This window comes from Pelophylax lessonae (assembly GCF_965119305.1).
Source record: "Pelophylax lessonae genome assembly, chromosome: 2".
Classification (NCBI taxonomy): domain Eukaryota; kingdom Metazoa; phylum Chordata; class Amphibia; order Anura; family Ranidae; genus Pelophylax; species Pelophylax lessonae.
Genome location: NC_138769.1, coordinates 546,895,603 through 546,917,949, shown reverse-complemented (window position 1 = coordinate 546,917,949; position 22,347 = coordinate 546,895,603).

The window sequence follows — 22,347 nt, the reverse complement described above, 5'->3', positions numbered from 1 at the left end:
CTCCCCCATATGTACACCTGTATAGGGATTGCCATGAATATTGATGACAGGTCACCCCCCTCCCCCATATGTACACCTGTAAAGGGATTGCCATGGATATTGATGACAGGTCACCCCCCGCCCCCATATGTACACCTGTATAGGGACTGCCATGGATATTGATGACCGGTCACCCCCCTCCCCCATATGTACACCTGTATAGGGATTGCCATGGATATTGATGACCGGTCACCCCCCTCCCCCATATGTACACCTGTAAAGGGATTGCCATGGATATTGTTGACCGGTCACCCCCCTCCCCCATATGTACACCTGTATAGGGATTGCCATGAACATTGCTGGCTTTTGTCTTGTAAACAGCAATCTGCAGATTTATTAATCAAGAGAAACAAACTGTAAATCTTGGAGCTTTCACTCCCCCCCCCCTCAACTCTCTCTCTACACCTGTTAGCTGCCAACTGATTTTTTTTTTAAACTGTCAGTGTGAAGGAGACCTGCATGGTACCAGGGATCTGCTAATCTCAGGTGCAATGCTTTACAGGCTCCTGAAACAAAAAAAAAAAGTAAATGTACATTTTTTTAACTGCTAAAAATTGCCATTTATTATTCTTAGCTAAAAGGTGAAGGAATCCTTTATGGTCGGCTCAGATTGAGCCCCGGTTCACACTTATGCGAGTGCGGGGTTCGCATGTAATGTCGGAGCGCACTGCTCCTTCATTACATGCAATCGGCTGTGCGGTGCGAGTTTAGCCATACACTTTGTATGGCTAAATTCGCACCGCACCCGCAGCAAACACGCACAGGACCCTTTTTTGCAGCCGCATCAGGATCGGATCGCACAGCGGTTCACACTTGTGCGATCCGATCCTGTGCGAACTGCAAGATCGCACTGCGATATGCGATCAAACTGGGGGTGTCGTTAAGATTACATTGACACCCCCAGCGTATCGCATATGGCAGTGTGAACTGCCGGGGGTGCGTGTGCGATGCGGGAACAGGCTGCGAATTCGCAGCCTTCCCGCATCGCATAAGTGTGAACCGGACCTAAGTGTTAGCTCTCTATTTATTTTCAATGTACACAAAATCAGACACAATGGAAGAGTTTTATTTTTATTTTTTAAATAATTATCATTTTTATTTTAAATAATTGTGATGAGTTTTATACAGTATCTCACAAAAGTAAGTACACCCCTCACATTTTTGTAAAACCTGTTATTCTATCTTTTCATGTGATGAAAACAATCTGAAGAAATTACACCTTGCTACAATGTAAAGTAGTGAGTGTACAGCTTGTATAACAGTGTAAATTTGCTGTCCCCTTATAATAACTCACAGCCATTAATGTCTAAACCGCTGGCAACAAAAGTGAGTACACCCCCTAGGTGAAAATGTCTAAATTGGGCCCAATTAGCCATTTTCCCTCCCTGGTGTCATGTGACTCGTTACTGATACTCAGTTAAAACCCTCTTCATATCCCCCCACAGCACTGCCCCCTTCACCCCCTCGCCCCCACAGCACTGCCCCCTTCACATCCCCCCCAAAGGAAAACCCTCTTCATATCCCCACACAGCACTGCCCCTTCACATTTGCCCGACAGCACTGCCCTCTTCACATCCCCCCGCCCCCTTTACATTCCCCCTACAGCAGCCAATCATCTCCTGGTTAATGTGAAAAGTTAATTCAGGCAGCTGGCTCTCTCCAGGCAGTGCTGGTCCCGCCCCCGGTTCAGAATTGTCCCTCCTCCCACCGTCCCCCTCTGCTTTGTAACGACAGCGGTGGAGGGTGGGAAACAAAAGCATTAGCTAAATGACGCGGTCACAGCGCTCCAGATAGAACAGTAGCTTGGGCCGGACGAATCTCAAGTCTGTGCTATGACTCAGAAAGATGGGCAAAACAAAATGTGTCCATCAGCGTTGCTCTTAACATAAAATTTTCCCATTAGAGTGCCCCTTAACATAAAATGTGCCCATCAGCGTGACGCTTAACATAGAATATGCCCATCAGCGTGACCCTTAACATAAAATAAGGGGCACGCTAATGGGCACATTTTATGTTAGGGGGCACTCTGATGGGCACATTATATGTTAAGGGACACACTGCTGATGGGCAAAACAAAACGTGTCCATCAGCGTTGCTATTAACATAAAATATGCCCAGTAGAGTGCCCCTTAACATAAAATATGCCCATCAGCGTTCCCCTTATTTTATGTTAAGGGTCACGGTGATGGGCACATTTTATGTTAGGGGGCACTCTGATGGGCACATTTTATGTTAAGGTTCACGCTGATGGGCACATTTTATGTTAAGGGGCACTCTGATGGGCACTTTTTATGTTAAGGAGAATGCTGCTGATGGGCAAAACAAAACGTGTCCATCAGCGTTACTCTTAACATAAAATATGCCCATTAGCGTGCCCCTTAACATAAAATATGCCCATTAGAGTGCCCCTAACATAAAATATGCCCATTAGAGTGCCCTTTAACGTAAAATGTGCCCATTAGCATGATCCTTAACATAAAATATGCCCATCAGAGTGACCCTTAGCATAAAATATGCGCATCAGCATGACCCTTAGCATTAATTATGCCCATCAGCGTGACCCTTAGCATAAAATTTGCCTGTGACATACTGAAGCAGAGCATGATCCCCCCTCCCTTCTGGGACTGGGCCGCAGGGCAGTATTCCAACATGATATTGACCTCAAACACACCTCCAAGACGACCACTGCCTTTCTAAAGAAGCTGAGGGTAAAGGTGATGGACTGGCCAAGCATGTCTCCAGACCTAAACCCTATTAAGCATCTGTGGGGCATTCTCCAGCGGAAAGTGGAGGAGCGCAAGGTCTCTAAAATCCACCAGCTCTGCGATGTTGTCATGGAGGAGTGGAAGGACTCCAGTGGCAACAAGAGGGTTAAGGTAGTACTGGAAAACAATGGTGGCCACACAAAATATTGACACTTTGGGCCCAATTGGGCATGTTCACTTAGAGGTATACTCACTTTTGTTGCCAGCAGTTTAGACATTAGAGGCTGTGTGTTGAGTTATTTTCAGGGGACCGCAAATTTACACTGTTAAACAAGCTGTACACTCACTACTTTATATTGTAGCAAAGTGTAATTTCTTCAGTGTTGTCACATGAAAAGATATAATAAAATATTTACGAAAATGTGAGGGGTGTACTCACTTTTGTGAGATACTGTATGTCTGTGGGACTCACATGTTCATGCTGCATGTTCTGTTTTGTTTAACCACCCCTTTAAGTCCCTCCCACCATTAACATAATTGGCCACACCCACTGTTCACCATGGCATGCTACGTGAACCGCATTATTCTTCTACTTGGTGTGCCCAAAGGTGCCCCAGGTCCCTTACAATCCTAGCAACACCCCTGCACAATGAACACCATGCTTAAACTCTTCACTGTGCCACACTAACGACACCACTTTTTTTTTTTTTTTTTTAATTAAGCAGCCGGCCCAACCTATGATTTTGCACACAGGCCCACTGATTTCATAAACCGCCCCTCATATGACAGAATCAGTGACTGTGATTGGCTGGTCCTGGTCCTGCCTTCCCCCTACCAGGGTAAGACTCTGTCAAAGGGGGGGGGGGTTAAGCATAACAAACATATAGCAATTGAAGGTACAGTATGAAAATCTATAAAACAATGATAAGAATATAGGAAAACCATACATTAATATTCCTACTACATTAGTCACTTGTTTTCTCTCCCGGCCAATGCAAACATATCAGCTGATGTCAGGCTGGTGTATGACCCCCTTAGCGAGTGACCCGTCTCCTGTCTGATCTCAGGGCTGATAAATGATAAGCTTTCTGGGCAAAACTGACAGTTAACAAAGCCTCTGCTTAGCTGGTCTTATGATTCACAAACCCCTGCCACAATGCAAAGCCAAGCAAGTGACACCAATACCTCCTGTTGCAACTTCTTTTGTTACCCACCGACTCATTTAAACATGAAAGTGCATTATCACACCACTAAAAATACTTGTTACCAGCTTCCCGAGTCACTGAAATTTAGTAAGTTGGCATAACTGCCAGGCAACCAGCATTTTTATACGAAGGCCAACAATAGTCATTCCTGTGTCCCTGTCATTTTGGGTTTATTTATTGTTCCTGGCACTGAATTTTTCTCTGTATAATTTGATGTTGTAGGAAGAAAATATATATGAAATGTAGACGACGGTGCTAAATCTGATTTTTCTTTTCTATTGCAGATGAAGGCGGAAATTTATTGCAGACAGAGCCCATGCAACAGGCCTGCCCCAGTGAGCAACACCGTGACATCCACATTGACGGCCAAGCAAAATGTGATGTACACATTGAGACGCCAGAAGAATGTGACGTTCCTGTTGAGACTTCAGCAGAATGTGGCATTCCCACTGAGACTCAGGCAGAATGTGACATACCTGTTGTGACTTCAACAGAATGTGACGTTCCCGAGACTCCAGAAGAAAGAGACGTTCATGTTGAAACTTCATCACAATATGACATTGACATTGAGACAGCTCCAGAATGGGACATTCACAATGGTACTCCTCCAGAATGTGATGTTGAGAATGAGACTTCTCAAGAATGTGACGTTCAGATTGAGACTTCTCCAGAATTTCACCATCACAATGAGTCTCCTCCAGAATGTGATGTCCCCGCTGAGACTTGGGCAGAATTTGATATTCCCACTGAGACTCCGGCAAAATGTGATGTTCCTGCATACACTTCGGAAGAAAGTGATGTTCCTGCTGACACTCCGGAAGAATGGGATGATCACATTGAGACTCCAAAACAATGTGACATTTACACTGAGACATCTCCAGAATGTGACGTTCACAATGGTATTCCTCCAGAATGTGATGGTCACAATGAGTCTCCTCCAGAATGTGACCTTCCCGCTGAGACTTTGGCAGAATGTGACCTTCCCGCTGAGACCCCGGCAGAATGTGATGTTCCCGCATACACTGCGGAAGAATGTGATGTTCCCACTGACACTCGGGAAGAATGTGATGTTCACGAAAATAATCCACCAGAATGTCATGTTCACATTGAAACTTCACCAGAATGTGACATTCACTTTGAAACACCACCAGAATGTGATGTTCACGTTGAGGCTGTAGCACAATGTGACGTTCATGTTGAGAAACCTCCAAAATACCAGGGGAGCCATGGGATCACCTCCCCTAGTGAAGATGGGGGCAAGCTTAAAGAAAAGGATACGCAGATACTGGTGGTAGGGGATTCAGTTATTAAAGGGACAGAGAGGGCAATCTGCCAGAAAGACCGTGATCAACGAACAGTATGTTATTTCCCAGGTGCACGGGTTCGGGACATTGCAGAACAGATGGACAAATTGTTGGATGGGGCTGGGGAGGACCCAGCTGTCATGGTACATATTGGCACCAACAACAACATTAGAAGATGGAGCATCCTACAAAATGATTTTAGGGCCTTAGGGGCTATATTGAAGAGAAGGACCACCAAGGCAGTATTTTCAGAAATACTGCCTGTACCTCGAGCCACAACAAGGAGGCAGCAGGAGCTCAAGGAGCTTAACAGGTGGCTGAAGAACTGGTGCAAGAAGGAGGGTTTTGGCTTCATGGAGAACTGGACTGACTTTTCAATTAATTATTACCTGCTCTACAGCAGGGACGGATTTCACTTAAATGAACAGGGTGCAGCTCTGTTAGGAAAGAAAATGGCCAAAAAGTTGGAAAAAATTTTGAATTCACCAAAATGTGTTATTCACGTTGATACTTTTCCAGAATATAACAGTCCCGTGGAGGCTCTGGCAGAATGTGACATTCCTGCTGACACTCCAGCAGATTGTGACATTCCCACTAGGACTGCAGCAGTATGTGAGGATCTCGTTGAGACTCCAGCAGAATGTGACATTCCCATTGAGACCTCAACAGTATGTGACATTACCGCTGAGACTCCGGTAGAATGCGACATTCCCGCTGAGACTCCAGAAGAATGCGACATTCCTAATCAGACACCGCCAGAATGTGAAGTTCCCATTGAGACTTCGGAAGAATGTGAAGTTCCCACTAAGACTCCATCAGATTGTGACATTCCCACTGTGAATCCGGTAGATTGTGACGTTCCCACTGAGACTACGACAAATTGTGATGTTCCTGTTGAGACGCAGACAGAATGTGAAGTTCCCGTTGAGACTCCAAAAGAATGCAACTTTCTCAATGAGACTCTACCACAATCCGATGTTCACATTGTGACTCCACCTGCATGCGACATTCACATTGCGACTCCACCAGAATGTGATGTTCATGTTGAGACTTCACCAAAATGCCAGGGGAACATCTCCTCAAGTGAAGTTGGGGCCACAGTTACAATAAAGGATCGGCAGATACTTGTGGTAGGGGACTCAATCATTAGAAGGATAGAAAGGGCAATCTGTCACAAAGACCGCTATCGCCGAACAGTATGTTGTTTACCGGGCGCTAGGGTTCGGGACATTGTAGATTGCATGGACAGATTATTGGATGGGGCTGGGGAGGACCCAGCTGTCATGGTACATATTGGTACTAACGACAATGTTAGAGGAAGATGGAACGCCCTACAAAATGATTTCAGAGACTTAGGGACTATATTGAAAAAAAGGACCTCCAAGGCAGTATTTTCAGAAATGCTGCCTGTACCTGGAGCCACACCAGAGAGGCAGCAAGAACTTGGGGCACTTAACAAGTGGCTGAGGAACTGGTGCAGGAAAGAAGGATTTGGGTTTCTGGAAAACTGGGCTGACTTTTCATACCGTTACTGGCTCTATACCAGGGATGGACTGCACTTAAATGAGGAAGGTGCTGCTCTATTGGGAGAGAAGATGACCAAAAAGCTGGAAGAACTTCAAGTTGAGACTCCACCAAAATACCAGAGGAACCATGGGAACAACTCCTCCAGTAAAGATGGGGGCAAGGATACAGGAAAGAATAGGCAGATTTTGGTGGTAGGGGATTCAATTATTAGAGGAACTGAGAGGGCAATCTGTCACAATGACCGTTCTCGCCGAACAGTATGTTGTTTACCAGGCTCTCGAGTTCGGGACATTGTAGACTGCATGGACAGATTGTTGGATGGGGCTGGGGAGGACCCAGCTGTCATGGTACATATTGGTACTAATGACAAAGTTAGAGGAAGATGGAACGCCCTAACAAGTGATTTCAGAGACTTAGGAGCTATATTGAAGAAAAGGATCTCCAAGGCAGTATTTTCAGAAATACTGCCTGTACCTCGAACCACACCAGAGAGGCAGCAGGAGCTTCGGGAGCTTAATAAGTGGCTGAGGAACTGGTGCAGGGAGGAGGGGTTTGGCTTCATGGAGAACTGGGCTGACTTTTCAGTCAATTACCATCTCTATGGCATCGATGGAATGCACTTAAATGTGAGGGGTGCAGCTTTTTTGGGAGTGAAGATGGCCAAAACGTTGGAAGAAATTTTAAACTAGGTGTCAGGGCCTGAACTTGAACCTGGGACCTTTGTTGTATCTGGAAAACGACTATTCTCGCTGAGCTTGTTTACCAACTACAGCTCTGTTTGATCATTACCTTCTATATATCCTATATATGCTACTGGACCCTGGCTTGCTCACCTCCTGGTGGGGCAATCCTGAGGACAGCGACCTGGTACTAAAATGCAGCAAACTCCATCTCCACCATCAGGAGCTCTGGTGAACACCAGTTAGTACTTAGACTTCGTACCTCAGGTGAACCCATGTCATCTGCCAGGGTGACCTGCTTCTATACCTATCCTGCTGTATGGTGGGAGTCCAACTACTGCTATAGCTACTGGTCTCAGAGCCTGACCTGTGATTGTGTCAGAATAATCTGGCTCAAAAAATGGAGACCGCTATTGCAAATGTATGTGTGTGTGTGTGGTAAGTTTAGTGGTGTGCTGTGTGATTAGTTTAGTGGTGTGCTGTGTGATTAGTTTAGTGGTGTGCTGTGTAATTAGTTTAGTGGTGTGCTGTGTGATTAGTTTAGTGGTGTGCTGTGTGGTTAGTTTAGTGGTGTGCTGTGTGTTTTGTGGTGTGTTGTGTGGTATAATTTATTATTGCAAATGTGTGTTGGACCAGCTATGAGGGGAGGTTGGAAGCCCTTGGTTTTTCAGGTGTGTGTTGGACCGGCTATAAGGGGAGGTTGGAGGCCGGTACTTTTTTTCAGGTGTGTGTTGGACCAGCTATAAGGGGAGGTTGGAGGCTGGTATTTTTTCAGGTGTGTGTTGGACCAGCTATAAGGGGAGGTTGGAGGCTGGTATTTTTTCAGGTGTGTGTTGGACTGGCTATGAGGGGAGGTTGGAGGCCGGTATTTTTTCAGGTGTGTGTTGGACCAGCTATAAGGGGAGGTTGGAGGCTGGTATTTTTTCAGGTGTGTGTTGGACCAGCTATAAGAAGAGGTTGGAGGCTGGTATTTTTTCAGGTGTGTGTTGGACCGGCTATGAGGGGAAGTTGGAGGCCGATACTTTTTTTCAAATGTGTGTTGGACCAGCTATAAGGGGAGGTTGGAGGCTGGTATTTTTTCAGGTGTGTGTTGGACCAGCTATAAGGGGAGATTGGAGGCTGGTATTTTTTCAGGTGTGTGTTGGACCGGCTATGAGGGGAGGTTGGAGGCTGGTATTTTTTCAGGTGTGTGTTGGACCAGCTATAAGGGGAGGTTGGAGGCTGGTATTTTTCTCAGACAGGTTTGGTACAGCCTGTAATGGAAGGTAATTTTACATATGATTGCAAATCTATGTAACCAAAACCTCTGTTTTAAATTTAATGATTGAACTAGTTTAGACTCGGAATGTTTTTTGTTACTCTGTATGTCACAATTTGGAAATGACAATAGAGTAGAGTTAGGGACCGCACTTTTCAGAGGGGCCTTGACGTGGCAGTGCGGCTTCACATATATTTGCAAATGTATCCAACATAAATCCAATACAAATTGTTGAAACATTTTAGAGTTTTTCTTATTTTGCTGGCTGGCTGCCCATGCGCACCTTACTTTAACCACTTCAGCCCTGGAAGGTTTTAACCCCCTTAATGACCAGGCCATATTTTGCGATTCAGCACTGCGTTACTTTGATGAAAAATTGCGCGGTTGTGCGGCGCTGTACCCAAATACAAATTATGTCCTTTTTCCCCCACAAATAGAGCTTTCTTTTGGTGGTATTTGATCACCTCTACGGTTTTAAGATTTTGCGCTATAAACAAGAAAAAAGCAACAATTTTGAAAACAAACAACATATTACTTTCTGCTATAAAACATTCTCAATAAAAAAAATTTAAAAAATCGAATTATTTTTATCAGTTTAGGCCAATTTGTATTCTGCTAAATATTTTTGGTAAAAAACAAATCCCAAAAAGTCTATTTTAATTGGTTTGTTAGTTATAGCGTTTACAAACTACTGGATAGATTTTTGGAATTTTTATTTATTTTTTTGTTTTTCTTAGTAATGGCGGCAATCAGCGTTTTTTAGCGGGACTGCGACATTGCAGCAGACAGATCGGGCCCCTTACTGACATTTTTGACACTTTTTGGGGACCAGTGACATTAATACAGTAATCAGTGCTAAATAATATACACTGTTACTGTATAAATGAGACTGGCAAAGAAGGGGTTAACACCGGGGGTGATCAAAGGGGTTAATGTATGCCTAAATGTGATTACTAACTGTATGGGGGAAGGTTTTGTGACAGGCATAGCTGAAACTCCTGATCTCTCTCTGCCTGTCTAACAGAAGACTCGCCTGCTTTGTTTACATAAGCAGGCTGCTCTTCTGTCAGTTTCTCTGACGATCGCGAGAGACCGGCAGTAATCGTCGCCACTCTTCCCATGGCCCGCCTCCCGCTGTGTCCAAACACAGCGGGAGCGCGGCTCCGGCGGCGCACATGCGCCACTGAGACCTCGTGCACAAAATCACATAGGTCTAGGCGATTTTGCGCAGCCGAGCCGCCCTGCCACAGTAACAATGTGGTGGGCAGTCGGCAAGAGGTTAAGCATCACATTTTAGTGTTGTGGTAATGTGCATTACCGCAATGTAGGTGGACACACGTTCCATGCATTAGCATGTTGGAGTGCCATCCATTGTCTATGGCAGTGGTTCTTAACCTTGTTGGAGGTACTGAACCCCACCAGTTTCATATGCGCATTCACCGAACCCTTCTTAATTGAAAAAATAAAATATGATTTTTTCAAATTCAAAACATAGGTATATATTTAGATATATATTTATACATAGGTGCACAACATGAACAAAACCATTAAAAAACAAAACCATATAAAAAAAAAAAAGGCTCCATAGCTCAGGGGTTAGAGCACTGGTCTTGTAAACCAGGGGTCGCGAGTTCAAATCTCGCTGGGGCCTCCCTACAAGTGTTGGCGACTGTATCTCAAAAAACAAAACCATTAAGAACAAAGAACAAAACCATTAAAACATGGGGTGTCAGGAGGGCACACCGTGGGGTGTCAGGAGAGAACACACTGAGGGGCGAGGTGTTGGGAGGGCATACTATGGGGTATCAGGAGGGCACACACTGGGGGGAGGTGTTGGGAGGGCATTCCATGGGGTATCAGAAGCACATGATTTCCCAAGGTGCGCTCGGCCTCACAATCAGTAATATTTTCTCGGGGGGAGCAATTGCCCCTTTGTCCCCCCCCCCACTGAACCCCGGAGACTGACTCACCGAACCCCTGGGGTTCGATCGAACCCAGGTTAAGAACCACTGGTCTATGGCAACCCAACACATTAACCCAACGCACCTCTGACACACATGCATTGCAGAGCAGCGTGTTGCACTCGGAAATAATGGCGACTCTGATTTTCGTCTCTTTAGGTGTGTGTGTTGGCAGTCTGTTCAATTGAACACAATGCTCCAGAATAAACAGCTGTGAATTCAGTCTTGTAGCTAGTAATAAATTGATCAGAGGGGGTGCAACTCCGGCAACAGAAAAACATTAAAGTGGAACTGCACTCTCTCAATCAACATTGACTGTTTTAACCACTTGCTGACCAACCACAGTACATGTGCTGCGGCTGGGCAGCACGTGCAGGCAAAATCAAGTACATATACACCATTCTGCCTGCTCCAGTTTAGGGGCATGCAGAGCGCCCCCCCTGCTGGTGGGAGATAAAGTGTTTTGAAAGCTGGTGGATTATGGTTGGCGGTTGAGGAACCTTTCAAAAAAACACAACATAAATAGGAGGGATGTTTATTTGCAACTTTGTTTTCAACACGATCTTTCAATTCTATTTCTTTAGTAATGGTATTGATTAACATTTATTCAATTTTTATTGATTGTTATTATCATCACTGTTATTATAAATTTTATTGGTTAACATTTTAACATTTATTGGATGCGTGTGATACCTGAGCACTTGCCAGCAGGTGGTGCTGTGGAGCAGAGCGCGGGATCAGAGGCTGTCAGGGCGTGCAGGAGAGAGGAGTGTGTGTGGAGTGTGTGCGTGACCGACCGCGTGTGAGTAACCCCCCCCCAGGAGAGCAGCGGCGGGGAGCGGCGCTCGAACCCCGACCCCCCCCCCCCAGAAGCGAGCGGCGAGCGGGTCGGTAACCCCCCCCTCTCTTGTTGCGGGTGGCGAGCGGAACAGTAAACCCCCCCCCCTTTTGGCGGCGGGCGGCGAGTGGTGCGGACCCCCCCCCCAGACAGAGAGGGAGCAGAGGAGACTAGCGAGCAAAGGCTGACCGGGAAGTGACAGAGGGAGGCGGGTGCAGAGCGGAGACTGACCGTCTGAGGGAAAAAAAAAAAAAAAAAACAGCCAGGAACTGCTAGAGTCAGACTTAAAGGGACATACACTAGGTAAGTAAGACTGGTGACTGAGATTGTACACTGACTGAGGGTGTAGTGTAGTACCTGAGTATCTGTGAGTATCTGTGAGTACCTGTGAGTACCTGTGAGTACCTGTGAGTATCTGTGAGTACCTGTGAGTATCTGTGTGTACCTGGGTACCTGTGAGTACCTGAGTATCTGTGAGTACCTGAGTACCTGAGAGTACCTGTGAGTACCTGAGTATCTGTGAGTACCTGAGTATCTGTGAGTACCTGAGTATCTGTGAGTACCTGTTGCTACCTGAGTGTCTGGGAGTACCTATCACTACCTGAGTGTTTTGCGTCTGACCGGGCTGTGCGACTCAGTGTTTTGCGTCTGACCGGGCTGTGCGACTGAGCGTTGTGCGTCTGACCGGGCTGTGCGACTGAGTGTTGTGCGTCTGACCGGGCTGTGCGACTGAGCGTTGTGCGTCTGACCGGGCTGTGCGACTCAGTGTTGTGCGTCTGACCGGCTGTGCGACTGAGTGTTGTGCGTCTGACCGGGCTGTGCGACTCAGTGTTGTGCGTCTGACCGGCTGTGCGACTCAGTGTTGTGCGTCTGTCCGGGCGGTGCGACTGAGTGTTGTGCGTCTGACCGGGCGGTGCGACTGAGTGTTGTGCGTCTGACCGGGCGGTGCGACTGAGTGTTGTGCGTCTGACCGGGCTGTGCGACTCAGTGTTGTGCGTCTGACCGGGCTGTGCGACTCAGTGTTGTGCGTCTGACCGGGCTGTGTGACTCAGTGTTGTGCGTCTGACCGGGCTGTGCGACTCAGTGTTGTGCGTCTGACCAAGCTGTGCGACTCAGTGTTGTGCGTCTGACCGGGCTGTGCGACTCAGTGTTGTGAGTCTGACCGGGCTGTGCGACTCAGTGTTGTGCGTCTGACCGGGCTGTGCGACTCAGTGTTGTGCGTCTGACCGGGCTGTGCGACTCGGTGTTGTGCGTCTGACCGGGCTGTGCGACTGAGTGTTGTGCGTCTGACCGGGCTGTGCGACTCGGTGTTGTGCGTCTGACCGGGCTGTGCGACTCGGTGTTGTGCGTCTGACCGGGCTGTGCGACTCGGTGTTGTGCGTCTGACCGGGCTGTGCGACTCGGTGTTGTGCTTCTGACCGGGCTGTGCGACTGAGTGTTGTGCGTCTGACCGGGCTGTGCGACTGAGTGTTGTGCGTCTGACCGGGCTGTGCGACTTAGTGTTGTGCGTCTGACCGGGCTGTGCGACTCGGTGTTGTGCGTCTGACCGGGCTGTGCGACTCAGGTGTTGTGCGTCTGACCGGGCTGTGCGACTGAGTGTTGTGCGTCTGACCGGGCTGTGCGACTCGGTGTTGTGCGTCTGACCGGGCTGTGCGACTCGGTGTTGTGCGTCTGACCGGGCTGTGCGACTCTGTGTTGTGCGTCTGACCGGGCTGTGCGACTCAGTGTTGTGCGTCTGACCGGGCTGTGCGACTCAGTGTTGTGCGTCTGACCGGGCTGTGCGACTGAATGTTGTGCGTCTGACCGCGCTGTGCGACTTAGTGTTGTGCGTCTGACCGGGCTGTGCGACTTAGTGTTGTGCGTCTGACCGGGCTGTGCGACTTAGTGTTGTGCGTCTGACCGGGCTGTGCGACTCAGCGTTGTGCGTCTGACCGGGCTGTGAGATTGTGAGTGTTGGGTGACTGACCGGTGTCAAGTGAGTGGAGCGGAATACCAGAGGGTGAGAAGGTAGCGTTAGGAAGCCAGGAAATAGCCACATAGGATAGACTTAAATCGCTAAATCCCCATTAGATTAGATTAGTAGGTACAATGCCCGGCGGGTGTGGAGATGCGACTCGGTGTACATCTTGTGATATGTATGCGTTCCTCGGTCATGCGATCGAGGGCGAATACAAATGCGCAAAATGTGAGCACGTTGCTTCCCTGGAAGCTCAGGTCCTCAATCTAGGGAAGCAGCTGGCAACACTGAGACGAATGTCCATACCGGAGGAGAGCCAGGATTGTACCAATCAGGTGCAGACAGGGGCCTGCACAGAGGTGGGCGGAGTATCGGAGGTGCAGGCATCAGAGCAGAGCAGAGGGGTGACAGTTAGGAGGGGTAGAAGGGGACAAGTCAAGGAGGCTGATCCTGGGCTGGAGCACCCCAATAGATACGCCCCGTTGTGTGATGTTGGGGAAACCAGTCAGGGACCAGCATTGCTGGAGCAGAGCGACGCCCCTAGCTGCCAGGGGACGAACTCCTCCAGTGAGGCCGGGAGAAAGGGAAAGGAAAGACAGGTGCTGGTGGTAGGGGACTCAATTATTAGAAGGACAGATAGTGTAATCTGTGACATAGACCGTGTGCGCCGAACAGTCTGTTGTTTGCCGGGCGCTCGGGTTCGGCACATCGCGGATCGGGTGAACAGATTATTGGGTGGGGCTGGGGAAGACCCAGCTGTCATGGTACACGTGGGTACCAATGACATAGGCAGAGGAAGACGGAGAGTCCTAAACGATTTCAGGGACTTAGGCGCTAAGTTGAGGACTAGGACCTCCAAGGTAGTATTTTCCGAAATACTACCGGTACCTCGAGCCACACCAGAGAGGCAGCGGGAGATTAGGGAAGTTAACGAGTGGCTGAGGAGCTGGTGTAGTAAGGAGGGTTTCGGGTTCCTGGAGAACTGGGCCGACTTCTCAGTCGGTCACCGGCTCTTTGGTAGGGACGGATTGCACCTAAATGGGGTGGGTGCAGCCGTACTGGGTGAGAGGATGGCCAAAAAGTTAGAGGGGCTTTTAAACTAGGGAATGGGGGGGGAGGGTACAGATGTAGAATTAGCCAGTGGAAAGCAAGTTTCAGAGGGCAGAAATGGGGGCATTAGCGGTAGGGTGTTCGGAGCCCCTATACCCAGGGTGGGTACGGGGAAAAATCAAGAGAGCAGCCTAAAAACATCAAAATTACGAGGCTTATATACCAATGCCAGAAGCCTGGCCAACAAGATGGGAGAGCTGGAGCTGCTGATGTTTGAGGAGGACTTAGATTTTGTGGGGATAACTGAGACTTGGTTTGACAGCTCTCATGACTGGATGGCGACCATTCAGGGGTATTCCCTTTATCGCAGAGATAGAGAGGGTAAAAAAGGGGGAGGGGTATGTTTGTATATTAAGAACAGTATACAGGTAAATATGAGGGATGATATTAATAATGGAGCTATGGACGAGGCAGAATCCCTATGGGTAGAGCTTCAAAGGAAAGGCACGGTGGGGAAGGTAATATTGGGCGTATGCTATAGGCCCCCAAACCAGAGGGAGGAGGGTGAGGTGGACCTCATGTTACAGATAGGATTGGCAGCAAGGATGGGAAATGTCATTATAATGGGGGACTTTAATTATCCTGATATAGACTGGGCAGAAGGAACCGCGCATTCAGCCAAGGCTCGGCAGTTCCTAAATGTTTTGCAGGACAATTTCATGGGTCAGATGGTGAATGCACCGACAAGAAACAATGCGGTACTTGACCTACTGATTACCAACAATACAGACCTGCTCACGGATATAGAAATACGGAACAACTTAGGGAACAGTGACCATAGGTCAATTGGTTTCAGTATTAATTACAGTAATAGGAAACACAAGGGTAATATAAGGACACTGAATTTCAAAAGAGCCAATTTCCCTAAACTGCGCTCGCTGCTAGAAAATATCAAATGGGATAGAACCCTGGGAACAAAGAACACGGAGGAAAAATGGGAGTGCTTCAAGAGCATACTTAACAAGGGGGTGGGCCAGTGCATTCCACAGGGAAATAAATTTAAAAGAGCAAAACTAAACCCTGGGTGGCTAAACTCCAACATAAAAATGTATATTAGAGCTAAAGAAAAGGCCTTCAAAAAATACAAGACTGAGGGGTCATTGGCAGCATTTAAGCATTACAAAGAGTGTAATAAGAAATGTAAAGATGAAATCAGGGCGGCTAAAATAGAACACGAGAGACATATAGCGGAGGAGAGTAAAAAGAACCCCAAGAAATTCTTTAAGTATATAAACAGTAAGAAAGCGAGGCCAGAACACATTGGCCCCATAAAAGATGATAAAGGAAAAATGGCCACTGAGGACAGAGAAAAGGCGGAAGTGTTAAATAATTTCTTTTCTTCAGTCTTCACAAAGGAATCGGGGGGCTACACGAACCCCGCTTGTAAGGCCGAACTAAATAATACACCTCAGGAAGTGCCGCCATGGCTAACAGAGGATAGACTTAGAGCTAAACTAGAGAAACTTAACATAAATAAATCCCCGGGACCGGATGGCTTGCACCCAAGGGTTCTAAATGAGCTCAGTCAGGTGATTGCCAGACCATTATTCTTGATCTTTAAGGATAGTTTACAGACAGGTATGGTGCCAGCTGATTGGAAAAAAGCCAACGTGGTACCAATATTTAAAAAGGGGCCGAGATATATCCCGGGTAACTATAGGCCGGTCAGCCTAACATCAGTAGTCTGCAAAATTTTGGAGGGGATGATAAGGGACCACATACAAGACTTTAGTAATGAAAACGGTATTATAAGTAGTAATCAGCATGGATTCATGAAAAATCGTTCATGCCAAACCAATCTATTAACCTTCTACGATGAAGTGAGCTGCCACTTAGATAAAGGTAAGCCTGTGGATGTGGTGTATCTGGACTTTGCAAAGGCCTTTGACACCGTTCCCCACAAACGCTTACTGTACAAACTAAGGAAGGTAGGTATGGACCATAAGGTGAGTACCTGGATAGAGAACTGGCTCCAGGGGAGAGTACAGAGGGTGGTGATTAATGGGGAGTACTTGGATTGGGCGGGTGTGGAAAGTGGGGTCCCCCAGGGTTCTGTCCTGGGACCAATCCTGTTTAATTTATTCATAAATGATCTAGAGGAGGGGATATCTAGTACAATCTCAGTATTTGCAGATGATACTAAATTAGGCATGCCAATATCTTCTATGCAGGATGTGGAAATCTTGCAAGCAGACCTGAACAAAATAACGGGGTGGGCAACTACATGGCAGATGAGATTTAATGTAGAAAAATGTAAAGTAATGCACTTGGGGGCCAGAAACCAGAAAGCAAGCTACTCACTAGGGGGGGAACCTCTGGGTGAGTCTAGGATGGAAAGGGACCTGGGGGTACTGGTAGACAACAGGCTTGGAAGTGGCATGCAATGCCAAGCCGCTGCAAGCAAAGCCAACAGAATACTGGGTTGTATAAAAAAGGGGATTCACTCCAGAAATAAAGAGATTATTCTTCCACTCTACAAGACTCTGGTCCGGCCACATCTGGAGTATGCTGTCCAGTTCTGGGCACCGGTCCTCAGGAAGGATGTGCTGGAACTGGAGAAAGTCCAGAGAAGGGCAACAAAAATAATTAGGGGAATGGAGGACATCGGCTATGAGGAAAGACTACAAGCACTGAACCTATTCTCTCTGGAGAAGAGACGCTTGAGGGGGGATATGATATCAATGTACAAATACTGTACTGGCGACCCTAGCATAAGGAACAAACTATTTAGAGTAAGGGAATACAATAAGACACGTGGCCACTCACTAAAACTAGAGGAAAGGCGGTTTAACCTTAAAGTGCGTAAGGGGTTCTTCACTGTAAGAGTGGTAAGGATGTGGAATTCTCTTCCGCAAGCAGTCGTATCAGCGGGGAGCATTGATAGTTTCAAAAAACTATTGGGTGGACACCTTAAAGACCACAACATACAGGGGTATACAATGTACGGTTAAAAGCAAACACACACACATAGGTTGAACTGGATGGACTTGTGTCTTTTTTCAGCTTCACTAACTATGTAACTATGTAACTAATTTTTTTGGGCAATTATATATGTTTTTAAGACATTTACCAAGGTGACTAGGGAAGACTATAGTTTGTATTTCCTAAATCAATTTCTCTTACATTAAAATAAAAAAATGAGGGCTACAAGTTTTAGCTGGAGATGGGCTTTCATCTTTTATCTCTCACTAACCATCCATTTAAAATTAAATGTTCATCTAAGACTACCCTGTCCACAGGGTGACAACAGTGCAAACGGAGAACAGGGAAAAACAAAAATTTTGATACATAGTTTGGAAAGAGAAACAGGCCCATCTAGTTTAAGAAATATTGATAGTAAAGGGTATGGGCGCTACTTCTAATATGTGCCGGTTCACACTTGTGCGATGCGGGAACGCTGCGAATATGCAGCGTGATCCCGCATTGCATCCGCACATCTGGCAGTTCCCACTGCCATATGCGATACGCAGGGGGTGTCAATTAAATGTTAACGACACCCCCAGTTTGATCGCATATCGCAGTGCGATCTGACAGTTCGCACAGAATCGGATCGCACAGGTGTGAACCACTGCGCTCCGATTCTGATGCGGCTGAAAAAATTCCTCATGTGCGTATTTGGTGCGGATACAGTGCGAATTCAGCCATACAAAGTGTATGGCTGAACTCGCATCCGCACGAGATCGCATGTAATGAAGGAGCAGTGCTCTCCGAATTGCATGCGATCTCGCAAGCCGCACAAATGTGAACTGGCACTAAATGTTGGTATATTTAACACTGGTATGTGATGATGTATCTGTTATAGTGTTATTGGTGTGACATATGGTAAATATATAACAACACACTTATACATACATGGCATACAATATAATATAGCTATAAAGTGCTCTCGTGCTCAGTGCCACAAAATTATGATATGTAAATAAATTATGTGATAACAAATCCTGTGAAACGGTGAAATTCTTCTGTGGTATAAGAATATAATAAATATATAAATAAATAAATAAATAAAGTGCTGCAGTGTCAAACCTGTGAAAAAGGTGAATACCTACTGTATAGGTACAAAGTATGATAAATAAATATAGTGCTACAGTATTATAAGTAAAAAATATATATATAAATAAATACACATATATATAAATATCTCCAGATCAAATATGTCCAAAGTCCCAATATTATGTGCTGAGATGAGCTGTCAGCCACATTACTCTTTGAAGGTGCTGTAGTGCCAAACCAATCCAAAGAATAAATCTAAGTATTAACAGTATGTGATCCTTTTTAGGTGTTTGTGATATCCCAAGTATATGAGAAGCCAAAAGAATAGGTGAGACGGTGGTACTGTGTTTATCTCTTACTTGGCTGTGCTCTGTGCGGTGATGCAGTGCCCCTGTAAGAATTGCACTCATAGCAATGCTTTACCCTGTAAAGGGGTAGCAAGCTCTCCACAGCTAATACTGTAGCACTATATTTATTTATCATACTTTGTACCTATACAGTAGGTATTCACCTTTTTACAGGTTTGACACTGCAGCACTTTATTTATTTATTTATTTATTTATTCATTATATTCTTATACCACAGAAGGATTTCACCTTTGGCACTGCTTTACAGCTATATCATATTGTATGCCGTGTATGTATAAGTGTGTTGTTATATGTTTACCATATGTCACACCAATAACACTATAACAGATACATCATCACATACCAGTGTTAAATATACCAACATATATTAGAAGTAGCGCCCATACCCTTTACTATCAATATTTCAATTTTATACTTCTCACTTGGGTGAGAAGTATTCTAGGAGGCTGCAAACTTCAGGATTATATCTTTCTTTTAGCATTTTTCCTAATTGCGCGGGATTACCATATCATCATCTAGTTTAAGCACTTCCCGACCGCGCTACAGCCAAAACACAGCTATAGCGCAGATGTCCGGTTCTTTGAGGGGGTCCATGGATGTCATCCCAGAACCCTGCCCTCTGGGGCATACATCAGGCACGCTCTGCGACCGTTGTGTCCTTTGGACACAGCTCATCCCAGATCAGAGTAAAGGACCATGGGATCTGTTATGTCCAATCACAGCTGATTACACATAAACAGATTTACCGGTAATCAGCTCTCCTTTGCTCACGCGCTGTGTCTGTGTTAGAAAAGGAGACCTGATAACCAGCAAGGCTGTAAGTACATTGTTTACACTGAGAATCAAGGTCAGTGCCATGATTATCTATGCAGCCCCATCAGCGCCCCTCAGTGCAGCCTCATCAGCGTCCCTCAGTACAGCCTCATCAGCGCCCCTCGGTGCAGCCTCATCAGTGCCCATCAGTACAGCCTCATCAGTGACCATCAGTACAGCATATCAGTGCAGCCTCATCAGCACACGTCAGAGAAGAAGAAAAATTATTTATGACATGGTATATGGATGGTATATGGATATACACGATGATATATAAGAGAGGTATATGGATGAATAGGATGGTATATAAGAGATGTATATGGATGTACAGGAAGGTATAGAGAGTGTGTGTGTATATATCTATACACACACACACTATCCTGCCAAAAGCATTGGGACGCCTGCCTTTACACGCACATGAACTTTAATGGTATCCCAGTCTTAGTCCGTAGGGTTTAATATTGAGTTGGCCCCCCTTTTCAGCTATAACAGCTGCAACATTTCTGGGAAAGCTGTCCACAAGGTTTAGGAGTGTATCTATGGGAATGTTTCACCATTCTTCCACAAGAGCATTTGTGAGGTCAGGCACTGATGTTGGAGAGAAGGCCTGGCTCGCAGTCTGCGCTTTAATTCATCTTAAAGGTGTTCTATCAGGTTGAGGTCAGGACTCTGTGCAGGCCAGTCAAGTTCCTTCCCCCTAAACTGGCTCATCCATGTCTTTATGGACCTTGCTGTGTGCACTGGTGTGCAGTCATGTTGGAACAGGAAGGGGCCATCCCCAAACTGTTCCCACAAAGTTGGGAGCATAAAAAAGTGTCTGAAATGTCTAGGTATGCTAAAGCTTTAAGAGTTCCCTTCACAGTAACTAAGGGGCCAAGCCCAACCCCAGAGAAAAAAAAAACACAGCATAATCCCCTCTCCACCAAATGATTTGGAATAATGGCGAGTGTTCGGATACATTCAGGTCTCATCTCTACATCTCTATAGAAGTGTGTCCGATGTTTCCCTTGTATCAATACAATCTCCACCTGTCCACATTCCAGAAATGTAGGCTTATCAGAACTAATGAGTGTAACCTACAGTCCTCCAGGTGTGCAGACCCCCCACTTGGAGGAGGAATGGACCACCCTATGAAAGATTCAGATATTCTCATATCCTTATCACAACCAGAGTTGTCAGGTCGCTGTCTCTGCACAGCTGGCTGGTGTCTGTGTTGAGCCAATGATGTGAAAGGGAGAAAATGGCTGACTACAGATGACAGGGCTAGGCTGGGCTGCCATTAGAAATGATGGGGCACTGGAGAGCTGACCAGACAGCCCCACGTATCCACAGGCAGACTCTGTTGGCGCCCACTGCTGACCAAATGGGAAGTACTGCGTGTACCCCCTATTGATGGTCCTGACAACAGGTGATCTGTAGTATTTGCAGACTGGGCCCGAGGGTGGCCTGGAGTATTGGTAGAATGGAGGATGACCTGTGATATTGTCCATATATACTGGAAAATGAACTGAAGTGTAAATGGACGAAATTGAGGGGTGGTCTGGAGTATCAGCAGATAACTGGGGTTGACTTGTAGCAAAGACATTGTTAATAGATAAGACTTTACCTCCGACCAGTGCAGCTGATTAGTATTGATCCTCAGAGCTTCCAGTGGTGCCTTGGATCTGTTCATAGTGACCAGTCTTTTCTGAGCCCCGGATTCTGCCTTTTGGGCACTCCGCTTCTCCTTCCTGTGATCATTCCTATTCTTGCACCTTCATTGGCTGTGCCCTTTTATCCTGGCCTTCCACAAACAACTATCCTTACCAGAAACAAGATGTAAGACAAAGAAATAACTCTGTTATAAAACATAAAAGTAGGCCAATCATATCGATTTTTCAAGTTAAAGAAAATAGAACCACTTCACATCAGGTGCCTCCATTTGTGTTCCCCATAAATTGGGAACCCCAATCAGAGTACCTTCACATATCAGTTGCCACCACATATTAGATGCCCCCATCAGAATATTACCTTAGATCAGTTACCCCAATCAAGGTACCCCTTTATTACAGGTGTCCCCTTAAGACTGTCCCCTTAAATCCAGCGTCCCCATAACAGTGCTACCTTATATGAGGTGTCCCCATAACAGTGCCCTCTTACATCAGGTGTCTCCATAACAGTGCCTCTTTTCTTTTATATCAGGTGTCCCCATAACAGTGCCCCCTTACATCAGGTGTCCCCATAACAGTGCCCTCTTACATCAGGTGTCCCCATAACAGTGCCCCTTTTCCTTTACATCAGGTGTCCCCATAACAGTGCCCTCTTACATCAGGTGTTCCCATAACAGTGCCATCTTACATCAGGTGTCCCCATAACAGTGCCCCCTTACATCAGGGGTCCCCATAACAGTGCCCTCTTAAGTCAGGTGTCCCCATAACAGTGCCCTCTTACATCAGGTGTCCCCATAACAGTTCCCTCTTACATCAGGTGTCCCCATAACAGTGCCCCCTTACATGAGGTGTTCCCATAACAGTTCCCTCCTTACATTAGGTGTTCCCATAACAGTGCCAACTTACATCTGGTGCCCCCTTACATCAGTTGTCCCCATAC